We start from the raw sequence: 17,695 nt of genomic DNA, 5'->3' as shown, positions 1-17,695 counted from the left end.
TTAAAACATCTGATAAACTCTATTTAAAAATAGATATAGAAAACTCTATTTTTCTTGATCCAAATGAGAAAAAGGAGGCAAAATTTAAAATGTGTACCACTAAGGAAAAGGGGAAGTTTATGGCAGATGTCAAGTTGATAGTAATTAAAAATTTAGAAGGTAAAGGAGGCTGAAGCTATTGAGAGGGACTTTTTGCTTAGCCGTGTCAGTCATGCATCTAATATTACTTGTGTAGGCTGTGAAACTGGTTACGATGCAGAAGAGACAGAAATATCTAATACATTTTATTCTGTAGTTTGGAAGAGAGAGGCTGAATGTACTCATTAAAGGAGGAGGATGAATTAACTTTGCTCTCCAGTTCAAGAGACTTGTAGCAACATTTAGTAGGCATAAACAAGTGGTTGAGTGGGTCTCTGGGTTATTGATGTTAGTTTCTTAAAAAAATAATAAAAAAAACACACAACAAAACTTAGAGCTGAATAGTAAATGATGGGGCATTCATAGTGAGCATAAATTATCACTGGTGATTTATGGCCACCCAAATAAAAAGGGTTTAAGTATTATGCAATGTCAAATTGAACATCCATTCCATGATGCAAGTCACACCCAGAGAATCAGGGTGTGTGCAGTTTGGGAGTGATAACTTTTGAAGAGGGGTTAGTGTTGATAATGGATATGCAACACAACACAAGCTCCCAGCATAATGCTATGGTAGAAAGATATAATAGCTTTGGATGCATAAATAGAAGGGATGAGTGAGAATAGGGAGGCAATTTTTATCTGTATGAATAATCGATTTGAGATAAGGAAATAGAGGGTAGGAGACAATGGTCAGTTATGACATATTCGTGAATGACCTGGAAAAGAGTTTATTGGTGCTAGTGTCACCTCACTATTTAAAGTCATCTTCGCTGTCTTGAATAAAAATTGGTGATGAAAGGTTGCAGGAGACCTTTACAGTACCAGATGACCAGGTGATAAAACAGCACCTAAAAATCAATGCAGGTAAATGTAAGGCTGGAAGTAGCCTCACGATCACAGGCCCTGGTTCTCATGGGAGACTTGAACCACCCTGACATCTGCTGGGAAGAGAGCACAGCTAGGCACAAACAGTCAAGGAGGTTCCTGCAAAGCACTGATGATGATTTCTTGACACAGGTGGTGGAGACACCAACGAGGAGAGGTGTGCTGCTGGACCTTGTACTAACAAACAAAGAAGGTCTAGTTGGAGATGTGAAGGTTGGGGGCAGGAGGTCAGGATCCTGCGAGGAGGGAGCAGGGCAATAAGTAGGATCACAACCCTGGACTTCAGGAGAGCAGACTTGGGCCTCTTCAGGGACCTACTTGGAGGAATCTCATGGGGTAGGGCCCTAGAAGGAAGAGGGGTCCAGGAGAGCTGGTTAATATTCAAGCATCACCTCCCCCAGGCTCAGGATCAGTGCATCCCTCTGAGTAAGAAGTCCAGCAAAGCAGGCAGGAGACCTGCATGGATGAGCAAGGAGCTCCTGGCAAAACTCCAACAGAAGAAGGAAGTGTACAGAACGTGGGAAAGGGGACAGGACACTTGGGAGGAGTATGGGGACATTGTCAGAGTATGCAGGGATGTGACAAGGAAGGCTAAGGCCCAGTTGGAATTTAAATCTGGCAAGGGATGTCAAGGACAACAAGAAGGGCTTCTTCAAATACATCAGTAGCAAAAGGAAGACTAGGGAAAACGTGGGCCTGCTGCTGAATGGGGCGGGTGCCCTGGTGATGAAGGATATAGAGAAGGCAGAGTTGCTGAATGCCTTCTTTGATTCAGTCTTCACTGCTAAGGCCAGTCCTGAGGAATTCCAGACCTTGGAGACAAGAGAGGAAGTCTGGAGAAAGGAAGACTCTCCCTTGGTTGAGGAGGATCAGGTTAGAGATCTTTTGTCCAAACTTGACATCCATAAATCCATGGGCCCCAATGGGATGCACCCACGAGTGCTGAGGGAGCTGGCGGATGTTATTGCTAGGCCACTCTCCATCATCTTTGAAAGGTCCTGGAGATCAGGAGAGGTGCCTGAGGACTGGAAGAAAGCCAATGTCCCGCCAGTCTTCAAAAAGGGCAAGAAGGAGGAGCCAGGAAACTACAGGCCTGTCAGCCTCCCCTCCATCCCTGGAAAGGTGATGGAACAGCTCCTCCTGGAGGTCATCACTAAGCATGTGGAGGACAAGAAGGTGATCAGGAGTAGTCAGCATGGAGTCACCAAAGGGAAATCATGCTTGACCACTCTGATAGCCTTCTATGATGGAATGACTGGCTGGGTAGATGAGGGGAGAGCAGTGGACGTTGTCTCCCTGGACTTCAGCAAGGCTTTTGACACTGTCTCCCATCACATCCTCCTAGGTAAGCTCAGGAAGTGTGGGTTGGAGGAGTGGACAGTGAGGTGGATTGAGAACTGGCTGGATGGCCGAGCTCAGAGGGTTGTGGTCAGTGGTGCAGAGTCTAGTTGGAGGCCTGTAGCTAGTGGTGTCCCCCAGGGGTCAGTGCTGGGTCCAGTCTTGTTCAATATATTCATCAATGACCTTGAGGAAGGGACAGAGTGCCCCCTCAGCAAGTTTGCTGATGATACAAAACTGGGGGGAGTGGCTGAGACACCAGAGGGCTGTGCTGCCATTCAGAGGGACCTGGACAGGCTGGAGAGGTGGGCGGAGAGGAACCTCATGAAGTTCCACAAAGGCAAGTGCAGGGTCCTGCACCTAGGCAGGAATAACCCCATGCCCCAGTACAGGCTGGGGGCTGACCTGCTGGAGAGCAGCTCTGCAGAGAAGGGCCTGGGTGTGCTGGTGGACAACAAGTTAAGCATGAGCCAGCAGTGTGCCCTTGTGGCCAAGAAGGCCAAGGGTGTCCTGGGGTGCATTAGGCAGAGTGTTGCCAGCAGGTCGAGGGAGGTGATCCTGCCCCTCTACTCAGCCCTGGGGAGGCCCCACCTGGAGTCCTGTGTCCAGTTCTGGGCTCCCCAGTACAAGAGAGACATGGCACTACTGGGGAAGAGTCCAGCGGAGGGCTACAAAGATGATGAAGGGACTGGAGCATCTCTCCTATGAGGAAAGGCTGAGGGAGCTGGGCCTGTTCAGTCTGGAGAAGAGAAGACTGAGGGGGGATCTCATCAATGTGTACAAGTATCTGGAGGGAGGGTGTCAAGAGGATGGGGCCAGTCTCTTCTCCGTGGTGCCCAGGGACAGGACAAGAGGCAACGGGCACAAACTGAAACACAGGAAAGTCCATCTGAACATGAGGGAAAAACTTCTTTCCTGTGAGGGTGACTGAGCACTGGCACAGGTTGCCCAGAGACGTTGTGGAGTCTCCTTCCCTGGAGATATTCAAAACCCGCCTGGACGCGATCCTGGGCAACGTGCTCTGGAGGACTCTGCTTGAGCAGGGGGTTGGACTAGATGATCTCCAGAGGTCCCTTCCAACCTCAACCGTTCCGTGATTCTGTAGAGATGTATGCTGGGGAAAACACGTATCTGAACTTTACATATAAAATGATGGGCTCTGAGTTGACTGCCATCAAAAGAAATCAGGCTTTGGGGTTAGACAAATATATCAGCTCAGTAATGATGAAAAAAAAAAAAAAACCCACCCCAAACCAAATGCTAGAAATTATTAGAAAAAGAATAGAGAGCTAAACAAGAGCACTGCTGTGCCTCTGTATAAATCCACTATTCACCTGTACCATTAAGATCTGTGCAGTTGTGAATGGCATGGAAAAGGGAGCAAACTAAACTGTTTTCCTCAGTGAAAGAGATGAAGGGTGTCAAGTGAAGCTGGTGGGTGTGAGGCTTAGAATGAACAAAAAAAACCGAAAAACATTGTAAATTCCCTTTACCCTGGTGGGGGATTGAGTTGGGGGAAGATGCAGATAAAACCTGTTATTAATGAATATTGGTTGTTATAAAGCTGTTATTAATATGCTTGATTCTATTAATAGCAGATAACTTCATACAGCACATTCACTTATTCCCTCACACACAGTCATAGTTATGCAGTTGGAAAAACAGCAGGGAAGCCAACCTCAGCTGTGTACTCAGAAGTAGAGGGTCATACTGATATGCCAGTGGCTTTTTAAAGTCCTTTAGAACACTACTCTCCCTGTCGATACCCAAGTTAAACTTATGGTATTGTCAACTTTTATTCATAGTTTACATCATCACAGAATGTTCCATTAGCTGCATAATCATTGTAAGCATAAACATTTTGATTCTATAGTATTTTTGATTATGATAACACTTGAATGCATAGGTTTTTTTTAATTATTAACCATACAACAGGGTGTCTTAAGAGATACAGACTAATTTTTCTGTTAAGCTTTAACCCCTAAAATGTTTTCCCTAATATCTCCCCATAACATGTTGGCAGTGGCGGAATGTTTCTCACTCCTTATATAATTGTTTAGTTAGCCAATGTGTTCTCTTTTAGAATGAGTAAGAATTGAGAAAGATCTACTGTAAATATAATCTATTACACAAGTACATTTTACATCATCATCTTGTTAGGTATCCTAATATCATTGTCAGCTAACATAGCCCTGGTACATGAATAGTGCTATTCCTGGTCATTACTGAAAAAGTTACCACATGATTATGATCAAACCAGTTTCATCTAGCTTTCACTGTTGATATTAGTGGCTTGATCTGATGCAAAGTTCTTAGCTAGCCTCGCCCTGCTTTTGTCCTTATCTTCTTGCAGGCTTTCTCATTACTTAGCAATTTTCTCAGCAACGTGGCCCATGGTTATGCAGGTGTGCCATATCAGAGCTGGGCTTTGGAGCCTTGGGACACAGACAGCTAAACAGCAGGGCGGGGGGAATACAGAGTTGTTCACATCATCAGTTGTTACATGAATGTATAAACTTCTACAATTCTCTTTCTTTTTTGCTCTTAACCACTAAACCCAGCATTTTTTTAAGTTCTGATTATTAGATATAAGTATCCTCCAATACTTGGTATAGATAAGTATCTCCCTTCAGTATTGCTTCTATTCTGGTTGAACCATATTTCATTATTCATTATACATTATCCTCTTTCAGACCTACATATACACATGCTTAACCCACCATTCTCTCAACCTTTAAGTACTGATAGCACTTAGAAAGTCTTGAAACAGAGGGGAAACTTTCTCTTTCCTTTCTTGTTTGATACCTCTCCCAAATTCCTTCTATACTTAAACACTTGTTTAAAAGAACGCTACTGAAATCAACAATTCTATTGCTAGGTCTGGCTGCTTCTATTCAAATTGCTTCTTAGAAGATTATCCTGTAAACAAATAAAACTACAAAGATCATTAGGTTATTATAACTTTAGAGCATTTTTCCAAAGCTTTAACTTCAATTCTCCAACCTGCGTGGATCCAGATCTTGAGTTATAACACTTAGCAGCTTAGGACACTCGAATTAAAAACTGTTACAACTCTAAAGGGAGTCTTATTACATTAAATAGTTAGACTGAGCTAAGCATGATAAAGACAGGTTAGGTCACAGGTTAGCTATCTGGCCATGAAAAATCTTATTGTAGGAATTACTGGCTAGTCCAGTTAAACAGATCAAAATAAAGCTCCAGACAGGCAAAATCTGACAAGTGACGTCTGTATAGTTAACTTAAAACAATTTGTTGCCTTATTAGCAATGGCAATACCATGTTTACTGGGCTACAAGGCACTGTTTCTCCTCTCCTTTGGTGGTCCATGAATCTCAGGTTATTGTTCAATGATTCCAGCAAGGATGCTGCAAACTCTCCTATGGCTCAAGGCTCCTAATCGGGACTGAGCAGAGGTTCTTCTTGGAGATGTTTACTTTCTCTTAGCAGGTCCTGCCTCATGATAACTTATAAAGGTCTGAGGGTGGTAGCCTGTAGTTCTTCATGGCAGTGTATAGTCATTACCTGATTTGCTAGCTGTCTATGATTAACACAGTTTATAAACACAACAAAACTATTACTATAGGGTGTAGAGCCAAGTTAAGAATTCCTGCAATTGTAGGAAACCTCTGAGTCCAATACACACTGGTGTGTACAGCTCACTATAACTCAAGGCTAGTAACTGCTACTGAATGAGGTTCTTCTGACAGGCTGCATATCTCAACTCCTTGGTATTGTCTTAGAGTTTACCTTGTTACATTATAACTTTGTCAGCCCTTGCTTATTGATGGAGTTAGTTAAATCCATTGTCCTGCAAAAATCAAAGCATAAAACAATAATGTTAGTATATAAGTAATACACACAAGGTAAGATAACATGCAAGACATGCCATCCCCCTTGCTTTTTAGAGATATGATTACATTTAATCTTGCTGTGAGTAGGAAAGAGGGGGAGCAAGACTAAATAGCCTGTGGAGGTAGATCTTTCAGGAAACTTCTGTATCGATATTCTTGGCAAATCCATAGAATCATAGAAACGTTGAGGTTGGAAGGGACCTCTGGACATCATCTAGTCCAACCCTCCTGCTGAAAGCAGGGTCAACTAGAGCAGGTTGCCCAGAACCAGTCAGGTTTTGAATGTTTCCAAGGATGGAGACTCCACAACCTCTCTAGGCAACCCGGTTCAGTGTTTGACCACCCATACAGTAAAAGTTTTTTCTCATGTTTAAAAGGAATTTCTTGTATTTCAATTTATACCCATTGCCTCTTGTCCAATCACTGGATATCACTGCAAAGAGTCTGGCTCTATCTTCTTCGCACCCTCCCATCAGCTATTTATACACGTTGATAGGATTCCCCCTGAGCCTTTTCTTCTCCAGGCTGAACAGTCCCAGCTCTCTCAGCCTCCCCTCGTATGCCAGATGCTCCAATCCCTTCATCGGCTTTGTGGCCCTTCACCAGACTCGCTCCAGTACGTCCATGTCTCCCACATACTAGGGAGCCCAGATCTGGACCCAGCACTCCAGATGTGGCCTCACCAGTGCTGAGTAGAGGGGAACAACCACCTCCCTTGACCTGCTGGCTATGCTCTTCCTAATGCAGCCCACGATGCTGTTGGCCGCCTTTGCCACAAAGGTGCATTGCTTGCCCACGTCCACTTGTTGTCCACCAGGACCCCCAGGTCCTTTTCTGCAAAGCTGCTATCCAGTTGGTTGCCCCCCTGCCCCAGCCTGTATTGCTGCATGGGGTTATTCCTCCCCAGATACAGGACTTGGCATTTCCCTTTGTTGAACTTCATGAGATTCCTCTCTGCTCGTTTCTCCAGCCTGTCAAGGTCCCTCTGAACGGCAGCACAACCATCTGGTCTATCAACCACTCTTTCCAGGTTTGTATCATCTGCAAACTTAGGGTATACTCGGTATCGACCTCTGGGGTACACCACAAATCACTGATCTCCATCTGGACGTCTGCCACTGAGTAGAACCCTTTGAGCCTAGCAGTTCAGTCAAGTTTCAGTCCGCTTCAGAGTCAGCTTATCTAGTCTGTACTTTATTAGTTTATCTATGAGGATATTGTTGGAGACAGTGCTGAAAACCTTGCTGAAGTCGAGATAAACAACATCCACTGCTCTCCCCTCATCCACCAAGCTGGGCATCTCATCATAGAAGGCTATCAGGTTGGTCAAGCATTATTTCCTCTTTGTAAATCCATGCTGACTACTCCCAATCACCTTCTTGTCCTTCATATGTTCAGAAATGGCTTCCAGGATTAGTTGCTCCATCACCTTTCCAGGGATGGAGGTGAGGCTGACCAGCCTGTAGTTCCCCAGATCCTCTTTCTTGCCCTTCTTGAAAATAGGACTGACATTTGCTTTCTTCCAGTCCTCAGGTACCTCTCTCCCGACTGCCATGACCTTTCAAAGATAATTGAGAGTGACCTCCCAATGACATTGGCCAGCTTCCTCAGCACTCATGGGTTTATCCTGTCAGGGCCCATGGACTTGTGTGTGACTGGTTTGTTTAGATGTTCCCTAACCTGATACTCCTCCCCCAAGGGTAAGTCTTCCTTGCTCCAGACTTCCCCTCTGGTCTCAGGGGCCTGGGATTCCTGAAAGCAAATCTTATCAATAAAAAACAATGCAAAGAAGGCATTCAGTACCTCTGCCTTTTCCATGTCCTTTGCCACCAGGGCCCCTGCCCCATTCAGCAGCAGGCCCACATTTTCCCTAGTCATCTTTTTGCTGCTGGTATACCTGTAGAAGGCTTTCTTGTTACCCTGCACATCCCTCAACAGATTCAACTTCAGGTGGGCTTTGGCTTTCATAACCTCATCCCTGCACACTTGGCAGTATCTCTATATTCCTCCTAGGTCATCTATCCCTGCTCCCACCTCCTCTATGCTTTCCTTTTTATCTTTGTTTTTATCTTAGTTTTATCAGGAGTCCCTTGTTCATCAATGCAGGCCTCCTGCTGCCTTTCCTTGACTTCCTGCACATGGGGATGGACCACTCTTGAGCTTGGAGGAGGTGATCCTTGAAAAATCAACCAGCTCTCCTGGACTCCTCTTCTCTCCAGGACTGTCTCCCATGGAATTTGTCCAAGTAGGTCCCTGAACAGGCCAAAGCCTGTTCTCCTGAAGTCCAGGGTTGTGATCCTGCTTTTTGCTTTGTTCCCTTCTCTCAACACAGACTCTGCTGCCCCTCCTTCAGTATAGTTGGAGGTTCAGGCTCTTTTATCTGTAGGGTCTCAGAGAAAATCTGGTCAATCTCCTTTTCATCATCTCTGATGCTGTGCAGTCTGTTGACCTCCTCCTGCAGCTCCTTTACTTGACAACACAGATCCTCCACCAGCACACATCTCCTGCAGGCAAGGACACCATCTCCCTTTGCCCCAGCCTCAGCAAGAGGCCCCAGACAATCCCTGCAGCCAGAGACCTGGAGAGATGCATTCTCCTCTGGAGCTCAGTCTGAGTCAAGGCCTCTGATATTCCAGGGATAGTTGCTCCAATTAGTGCTGGGGAACCATGCCCTGTGGTATATCACCACCATTGCTGAGCACTGTGACCAGCAGTGTTACTGGCTTCCTTCTGTGCGCACTTCTGCACTGTTGCATCTGTTAGCTATTCTGGTAGCTCTAGGCCTGACAGTTATAGAGGCCTCTCCCTAACACCTGCTGAAACTGTGTTTGATCCTCTCTAATCAGGAGTCAGCTGGAACAAAAGCTCAAAGCACCCTTTGATCAAGAACAGCTGACAGCTCATTAGAGGCTGCTAGAGCTTTCTAGAAGTCATGGCCTCTTGTAACTATCCTTTCTCAGCAGCATCAGGCACCCTCAAGTTCCTCCAAGGGTTCCCAGGAATCCTCCAATGATCTCAGAACTTGTTACCAGAAGATGTAGAAGATCTCAAAGCAGAGCCCAGAAACTGCTGTGCAAACTGTTACATCTGTTGGCTGCTTCTGTTAGCTCTTAGCACTAAGCCAGGAGAAGATGGAGAACATTTTTATGAACAAATGTGGGAGTTGCTCAAACATTGGCAGGACATGATATCATGTATTAACCACTACCAGCACAGGTAGCTCCAGCTCCCCTGGAAGCAACAAGGATGAATCAGGATCCTTGGAGAGTGGATGAATTATGAGAATTAGCTGCCCAAACGCACCCCCAGTATTCACAACGAATGCAGCAAAATGCAGGGGAACCTACCTGGAATCAATTGGTAGAGATAACACAGAGTGTTACTAAGTATTACGGACTGGGTTCAGGAGAAAAGGGGAAAGTTTCTTACATGAGTCAAGCAGGACCAGGAACTTACAGTAACTGAGGACGTGAACAGCAGAGGAGAAGTTGCAGAAGAATAGGGGGAAGAGAAAGAGGTGCAGGAAACAGTGACAAAATCAGAAGAAATGAACCAAACTTGTGTAAGGCTGTAGATAGTGTTAAAGGATTTAGGAGAAGATGTGGCAAAATGGGACAGGAAGAAAGCACAGGATATGCTAAAAAGAGTGATACAACAGCTGAAAAGAAGAGCAGTAGCAGCAGTATACCTTGATGTTTTTCATCAATTAGGGGTGGAGCTGAAGCAACAATAGGGGGATCTGCTTTGGGCCCAGGATTACCCACACGAACAGGTGCCTGTGTACTGAATACACTGGGATCCTGGGGAGAAACCCTGATGTTTTGTACAAAGCAGAGATAAGAAATATAGTGTTTTCCTAGACACAGGAGCATCAATCAGTGTGTCTACAAGTTTTCTTAAGAAATCTATGCAACAAGGAGATATGAAGGCAGCCTTTTTTAACAGGAAGGAAGAAAAGACCACCAAATATTACATTATGAATCTAATAATAGGGCAGTGAACTGTTGATATGAAATATGTGGTTGTACATAATAGCAAAGATCCACTTATTTTAGAAAAGGACAGAATAATGGAACATGGAAGCTTAATACATTTTTATAGTGAGATTTTGTGGAAATATAAAGGAATATAGGAAGCAGGGAAAAGCTGGTATAAAGAATCAAGAGAACAGGTATAAACTTTAACTGAAACAGATAAAGAATTCTGGAAACAACAGGTCCCAGGAATATGGCAGAAAAAAAAAATCCTACAGAGTATGGAAAAAATAAGTGACCAAGTTGAAACAGTTGGACCCTCAGTTCTGCCCCTTAAACAATATCCATATCCTAAAGAAGCTGTGACTCCTCTGAGAGAAATCACTAAGAAGTATTTAGAACAAGGTATTTTGCGAGAAGTTATAAGCCCATATATGTCAGGGCACAGTGAGAGCCAGATGCTCCCTAAGGGATGGGGAGCTGGGAGTTGAGTGCAATAAGAAGGCTAGCAGGGCGGGGCAGGGGCCTCACCAACCAGGGCCTAGTCCCACAGTACCCAAGCAAAGCAGACCCAGAGATCGTGGCCAGGTTCAACCAAGAGTCCAGATCACCAAGGAAGTTCTTGGTGATGATGCAGGTCTGAGGTGAAGTCAAAAAGTCAATCTGCAGGTCAGGATCAGGTCTGATGAGGGCAACCAGAGTCAGACACAGTCCAATGATCATCAGGTAGGTCCATAGTGACAAGACAGGGCCAAGGTCAGGCTGGGAAGTCAGTTTGAGGGTCAGTGTCCAGATCAACAGGGTCCACAGCCAGGCACAGGCATGGCTTATGGCTGAGCTGGAGACCAGTACTCCTACAACATAGCTCAGGCAGGGACTGAAGGCTCAGGGCTGAGCTGAACTGGGGCTCCTGGGCCCATGGGCAGAGGGGGTGGGTGGAGGCCCCCAGTAAAGCTGGTCAGGGCTATTAAGACCTATTAGTGCCCTCAGGGGCCTGGAAAATATAATTCTCCATTATGGCCTGTTAGGAAGGCTGATGAAAATCCTGGAGAATTATGGTAGACTATTATCAGATAAATAAGTTCACCCTGAGGATGTTCCTATTATAGCAAACGTGCCTGAGACTATTGCTAAGTTACTAGAAAATAGCAAATGGCTTTCAGTTACATATCTGTTTCATTGCTATCCCACTTACTGAAGAATCAATTTAAAGATTTGCTTTCGCATTTAGAGACAAACAATATACCTTTACTTAGGTACTGTGGGCATTTCACAATGCAAAAAAGTTATGTGGATAATATTCTAGTGACTGGAGCTACAGAAGAGGTGCGAGAGAGAAATATCTGAGTTTTAAAATTAACAGACCAAACAGGATTTAAAGTCAATTTGAATAAGGCTCAATTAGTGCAACCCCAGGTTAACTACTTGGGAATTGTAATTGGGGAAACAGAAAGACTGAACCAAGTCTTTGACTAACCAAGAAAGGTTAAAGCTTTGTGTGAAACATATCAGTCCCAACTTAGAACAATGCTAGGAGAATTTAATTTCTTATGGCAGCATATCTATAGCTTTGCTGGTATCAGAAGACCATTATGGAAATTACTGAAAAAGAATCAGGAATGGAACTGGAACACAGAACATGATGCTTTAACTAAACTGAAAAGTTGCTTTAAAAGCTCTGGCCGATTCCATGGGAGCAGTACCATTAAAAAAAAAAAAGTGGATAAAGTAGGTACAAGCAGCATATGAGCCACATCCTCTTCAGGGGCCAAAATAAAAATTCTGTGGCTCTGAGAAAGACTGTTTAGCAACAGTCTGGGCTGTAACAGTCTTTGAGGCTTTCACCCTTGATAGTCCAGTTGTAATCCAATCTACTCATACTCCTCTAAACTACATAATTCCAGGGAAATTTGTAGGCACCAGACTTATCTATCTAGATGGCACAGTGGGCATTAGTATTAATGAATTGGGGGGGTACTGTACAACCTTTACAACAACCAGATCTTCTCACTCATGCCTTAATTGAACAAGGTGCAGATCACAGTTGTGAACAAAGAGCAATTGCTCAGGAAAGAAGAAATGGATATTGATGTGGATGTCCTTTTAAAGGAACCCAGTAATAAACCAAAGGTGTGGTTCATTGACAGGAATGGTAGATATGAATAAGGAAAAAAAATAGTCCAATATGTTGCCATTAATAGAATAGGAGAATAAATAATAGGAAAAATGGAGAAAGGATCATCCCAAACGGCAGAAGTACAGCCTATCATAGAAGTTATTAAAAGACAAACCCTCTAAACAGAACCCATTATCTCTCTTTATGGACAGTGATTATGTTAATAATGGAGTGAAATACTAGATGTATGACTGGGAGAAAGGGGGATGGAAAGCAGACAATAGAAGACCAATAGTGATTGAAGAAAACCAGAGGTTCATTTTACAAGCTTGGAGAGACAGTGGGAATAAAATATATGTTAAGCATGTTAAAACACATGAGAAGACTGAAAACAATACTGAGAAACAGTTTAATGATCAAGTTGACTCAGAGTAATTGCTGCAGTTCAAATCAGGAAACAAGATAAGAAGGAAGGGCTATCTGAAAGAGAACAAATAATCTTAGACTGTCATAATATGTTACACGAAGAAGTATAGGGCACTCTAAAAAGAGTGCAAGGAATTTATATTTGGCCACAAATGAAGCAAGAAATCGAGCACATAATTAAAAACTGCATGAGATGCAATGATACAAAAGCAAACTAGTAAAGCTAAGCTGCTACCTCTATTGCATCAGAAAAGCCATGAATCCTGGCAAATACTGCAAATGGATTATATAAACTTCCATGAACTAAAGGAGGATATCAGTATCTCCTTGTCATCATAGATATCTTTTCAGGATGGGTTGAAGCTTTTCCCACTAAAAGGAATACAGCCACTGTAACTGTAAAAATACCATTTAAGGAAATTACCTGTAGGTATGGAACATCAGCAGAGATAGGATCAGATAAAGGAGAGACTTTTCTAAGTGAAGGAAATCAAGCCTTAATGAGTAACCTGGGAATTAAACAAAGACTGCATACATCCTACCACCCACAATCCTCCAGAATGGTAGAAAGAAGGAATCAGACTATTAAAAATAGTCTAAAGAAAATTGTAGGACAATATCCAAAACAATGGGCTGGAAAACCCCTTCATATTAGCAGCTTTAAGGAATAATGATAGATTAAGCACTGGTTTACAACCATATAACATTTGGACAACCCATGCCTTGGTGACCCCACACCCAAGACCAGAAGGGTCCTGAAGGAGATCAATAAGAATGAGTAAAAACATTACAACAGGGTAAAGGAGAAATCAAGGCTTAGGTGGAAGAAGTAATACAAGAAAAAATAGGGAAAATGAGAAAAGAAGAATCAAATTCATATATATCATGAAAAAGGAGACCAAGTGATGTATTTGAAACTGGATAAAAGGGAACATGCCTTAGAACTTAAATGGAAGGGTTCCTATTATGTTACTGATAGGATGAGTCCTGTAAGATATCAAATAGATAAAGGTAAGTATAATGTCAGGGCCCTGAGTGCACTAATAGGCTTTAATGACCCTGACTAGCCTCCCCTGGGGACTCCACCCACACCCCTTGCCCAGGAACTCCATTTGAGCTCAAGCCTGGGCCTTCAGTCCCTACCTGAGCTATGTTGTAGGAGCATTGGTCTCCAGCTCAGTCATAGCCATACCTGTGCCTGGCCATGGACCCCATTGATCCTGACCTGTGAATTGACTTCCTGGCTTGACCTCAGCCGTGCCTTGCCAATAGGGACCTACCTGATGATCACCTGACTGTGCCTGACTCTTGTTACCCTCACCAGACCTGATCCTGACCTGCAGATTGACTTCCTGGCTTGACCTTGGACCTGATTAAGCACCATAAATTAGCCTGATCATCTGGACTCTGGGTTGAACCTGGCTACCATCTCTGGGTCTGCCCTGCTCACCTTGCTTGGGTACTATGGGGCTGGGCCCTCACCAGCAAGGCCCCTACATCACCAGCTGTGTCATCATGTTTGGCTCTTGGCTCCCTAGCCTGTAGGGAGCATCTGGCCCTCATTGCTTCCTGACAGTTAGCTCAGGCCTTCTTGAGCCCTGAGCCAAGCACCACAGAGCCTAGCCCAAGGCTGCACAGGGCCTTGCCCCTATGACTCCTCCTGAGTGACCAGCTTGGCCTTTGGCTCTGATCCTCCCCATAGTGCTGACCATCTGCCCAGCCCCAGACTCCTGAGTAAACCCCCCCACTCCCCATTGTTGCCCAGCCACTGGGGGCCTACAAGGGGCAGTTTGGACCCTTCTTCTTAAGTCTGTCTGGCCTCCGGGGCCAATCATAGGCAGTCTGAAACCCTCAACCCTGCCCTCAAGTTTCTCATGTGTATGTCCCTTTCCCAGTTCCCTGTCCCTGCCCTGGCTCCATGTCCCTTTATATAGCCCACTGACAACCCACAGCAATTAAATCACTCCACAGCAAGTCCCTTCTGACCTCAGAACTCTGTAAGGTGTGAGGACACCTTACTGGGAGAGGAGGCTACTGTCAGAGCCCTGAGTGCACTAATAGGCCTTAATAGCCCTGACCAGCCTCACCTAGAGCCTTGACCCACAACTCCTGCCCATGGGCCCAGGAGCTCCATTTAAGCTCAGGCTTGGGCCTTCGGTCCCTACCTGAGCTATGTTGTAGGAACATTGGTCTACAGGTCAGTCATACATGGTCAGGCACAGCTATCCCACTGATCTTAGACCTGACTCATCACTATGGATGTGCCCAACAATTACTAAACCGTATTTGACCCTGGTTACCCTCACCAGACCTGATTCTGACCACAACCTGCAGATTGACTTCCCTGTTTGACCTCAGACCTGCCTGATCACTCTCAAGTTGCTTGATGATCTGGACTCTTGGTTGAACCTGCCTACCATCTTCAGGTCTGCCCTGATTGCCTTGCACAGGTGCTGTGGGGCTGGGCCCTAGCTGGTGAGGCCCCTGCCCTACTGGCTGTGTTATTGCACTTGGCTCCCTGTCCTGTAGGGAGCAGCTGGCCCTTGCTGCTCCCTGACATATAAATAGATTCATGTCTCTCAGATCTCTCCCTATAGGGAAAATAATTATGGAATCAATTATAGATTTGTCTCCTGTAACAGCCTCATAGATAAACTGATGAAGTACAGACTAGATAAGTGGACAGTGAGGTGCACTGAAAACTGGCTTAACTGCAGGGCTCAAGGGGCTGGGATCAGTGACACAAAGTCCAGCTGGAGATCAGTCACTAGTGGTAGCCCCCAGGGGTCAATACTGGGGCCAATCCTGTTTAACCTCTTCATTAATGACCTGGATGATGGGACAGAGTACACCTTGAGCAAGTTTGCAGATGATACAAACCTGGAAAGAGTGGTTGATAGACCAGATGGTTGTGCTGCCGTTCAGAGGGACCTTGACAGGCTGGAGAAACGAGCAGAGAGGAATCTCATGAAGTTCAACAAAGGGAAATGCCAAGTCCTGTATCTGGGGAGGAATAACCCCATGCAGCAATACAGGCTGGGGCAGGGGGGCAACCAACTGGATAGCAGCTTTGCAGAAAAGGACCTGGGGGTCCTGGTGGACAACAAGTGGACGTGGGCAAGCAATGCACCTTTGTGGCAAAGGCGGCCAACAGCATCGTGGGCTGCATTAGGAAGAGCATAGCCAGCAGGTCAAGGGAGGTGGTTGTTCCCCTCTACTCAGCACTGGTGAGGCCACATCTGGAGTGCTGGGTCCAGATCTGGGCTCCCTAGTATGTGGGAGACATGGACGTACTGGAGCGAGTCTGGTGAAGGGCCACAAAGCCGATGAAGGGATTGGAGCATCTGGCATACGAGGGGAGGCTGAGAGAGCTGGGACTGTTCAGCCTGGAGAAGAAAAGGCTCAGGGGGAATCCTATCAACGTGTATAAATAGCTGATGGGAGGGTGCGAAGAAGATAGAGCCAGACTCTTTGCAGTGATATCCAGTGATTGGACAAGAGGCAATGGGTATAAATTGAAATACAAGAAATTCCTTTTAAACATGAGAAAAAACTTTTACTGTATGGGTGGTCAAACACTGAACCGGGTTGCCTAGAGAGGTTGTGGAGTCTCCATCCTTGGAAACATTCAAAACCTGACTGGTTCTGGGCAACCTGCTCTAGTTGACCCTGCTTTCAGCAGGAGGGTTGGACTAGATGATGTCCAGAGGTCCCTTCCAACCTCAATCGTTTTGTGAATGTGGATTAACTTTAGTGCTTCTAATTGCATTTTTTTTTTCTTTCTGATCTGTTAGACAATTGGATTTAATGCACTCATCAAAAAGGGTGTATACCGATCCCTTTAGTGAGTGATGTGCATTTTCAGTAAAAGTTGATGTCGTACAAGCTCTGATATGTTTACCTATTTCATTCCTATTTAATTCCACTTTTGAAGCAGTTTCTAGAAGTTCCCCACTTTCTTTCAGTGACCCAAGATCTGCATCTAGCTGTCTCACATCCCCTGGTGTGTGTGTGTATCTATTTATTATTATTATTATAACAGGTACAGTTGGTTTACCTGCTTTACCTCCCTGTTCTTGTAGTTGTAGCTCCTCTTTCATTTGCTATTCATACACATCATCCCCAATATCATCTTCTTCTGGTCCCCCATCTAATTCCGTCACAGATATAGCAGTGCTTTTTTGCATCCTGATCTGCTTTTGCAAGTATCCAGTTTTAGCTTTGTGTTTACTATGATCAGATCCCCTTGGAACTCTCCTTGCCTTATGCTGTACTACACATGTTAATCCCTTTACTTGCTTCTTCAGTTTTTCTTTCTTTTTCTGAATTCACCTGATTGTCTAATTCCAGTTGTATCATTTTATGATGTTTTTGAGCTGCTAGATAGTACTGCTTTTCTAAAGACGAACTTGCTTCAAGTTTATCAATAGTTTATTTTAAAGCACAATTTTCAGAACGAAGCAATTGATTTTCTGCTGTTACATTGGCTCGATTGGTGCAAAATGTTTTAGCTGCTTCCCATATAAGTCCCACTAACACAGGAGGTGTATCCTCAAGTTTCATTTCATATGCTCTACAAAAATTGAACATTTGTTCTATATCATCCCTTGTTCTATGGGCTGAAGTGGTGCATCCCTCCCTCTGTGGAGAGGTGCCTGTAGCCCATACTGTAATCTTCATCATGGTTGGGGCTTCCTGTAGCGCTTTAATATCCTCCTTTTTAGTATTTTCCCAAGCTTTCAATTTTGTTTTAAGGTTCCCCTTAAGCATTGTGCACAACGATATTACAATAGACCAGTCGGATTTATAGAATCATCTTGCAAGTACAATAAGTGTATTCAAAAAGATCACTCAGAAGAAAAAGAATTTGGTTATGACCTGTGTTCTCTGCGTTTTCCATCAAAAGATGTTCTCATTTCTCTTTTCCCTAATAGGAGATCGAG

At 44.5% G+C, this 17,695-nt stretch overlaps 1 protein-coding gene across 11 annotated transcripts in view; it reads left to right on the top strand.

The window, feature by feature from the left end:
- Positions 1–17,695, top strand: part of LOC104144434 (polycomb group RING finger protein 3) — a 78,411-nt gene that overhangs the window by 47,807 nt on the left and 12,909 nt on the right. The gene's annotated exons all lie outside the window — the stretch shown is intronic.

Source organism: Struthio camelus, chromosome W (genome assembly GCF_040807025.1).
Source record: "Struthio camelus isolate bStrCam1 chromosome W, bStrCam1.hap1, whole genome shotgun sequence".
Classification (NCBI taxonomy): Eukaryota; Metazoa; Chordata; class Aves; order Struthioniformes; family Struthionidae; genus Struthio; species Struthio camelus.
Note: the sequence above shows the minus strand (reverse complement) of the source record. Positions and strands in the feature narration are given on the sequence as shown.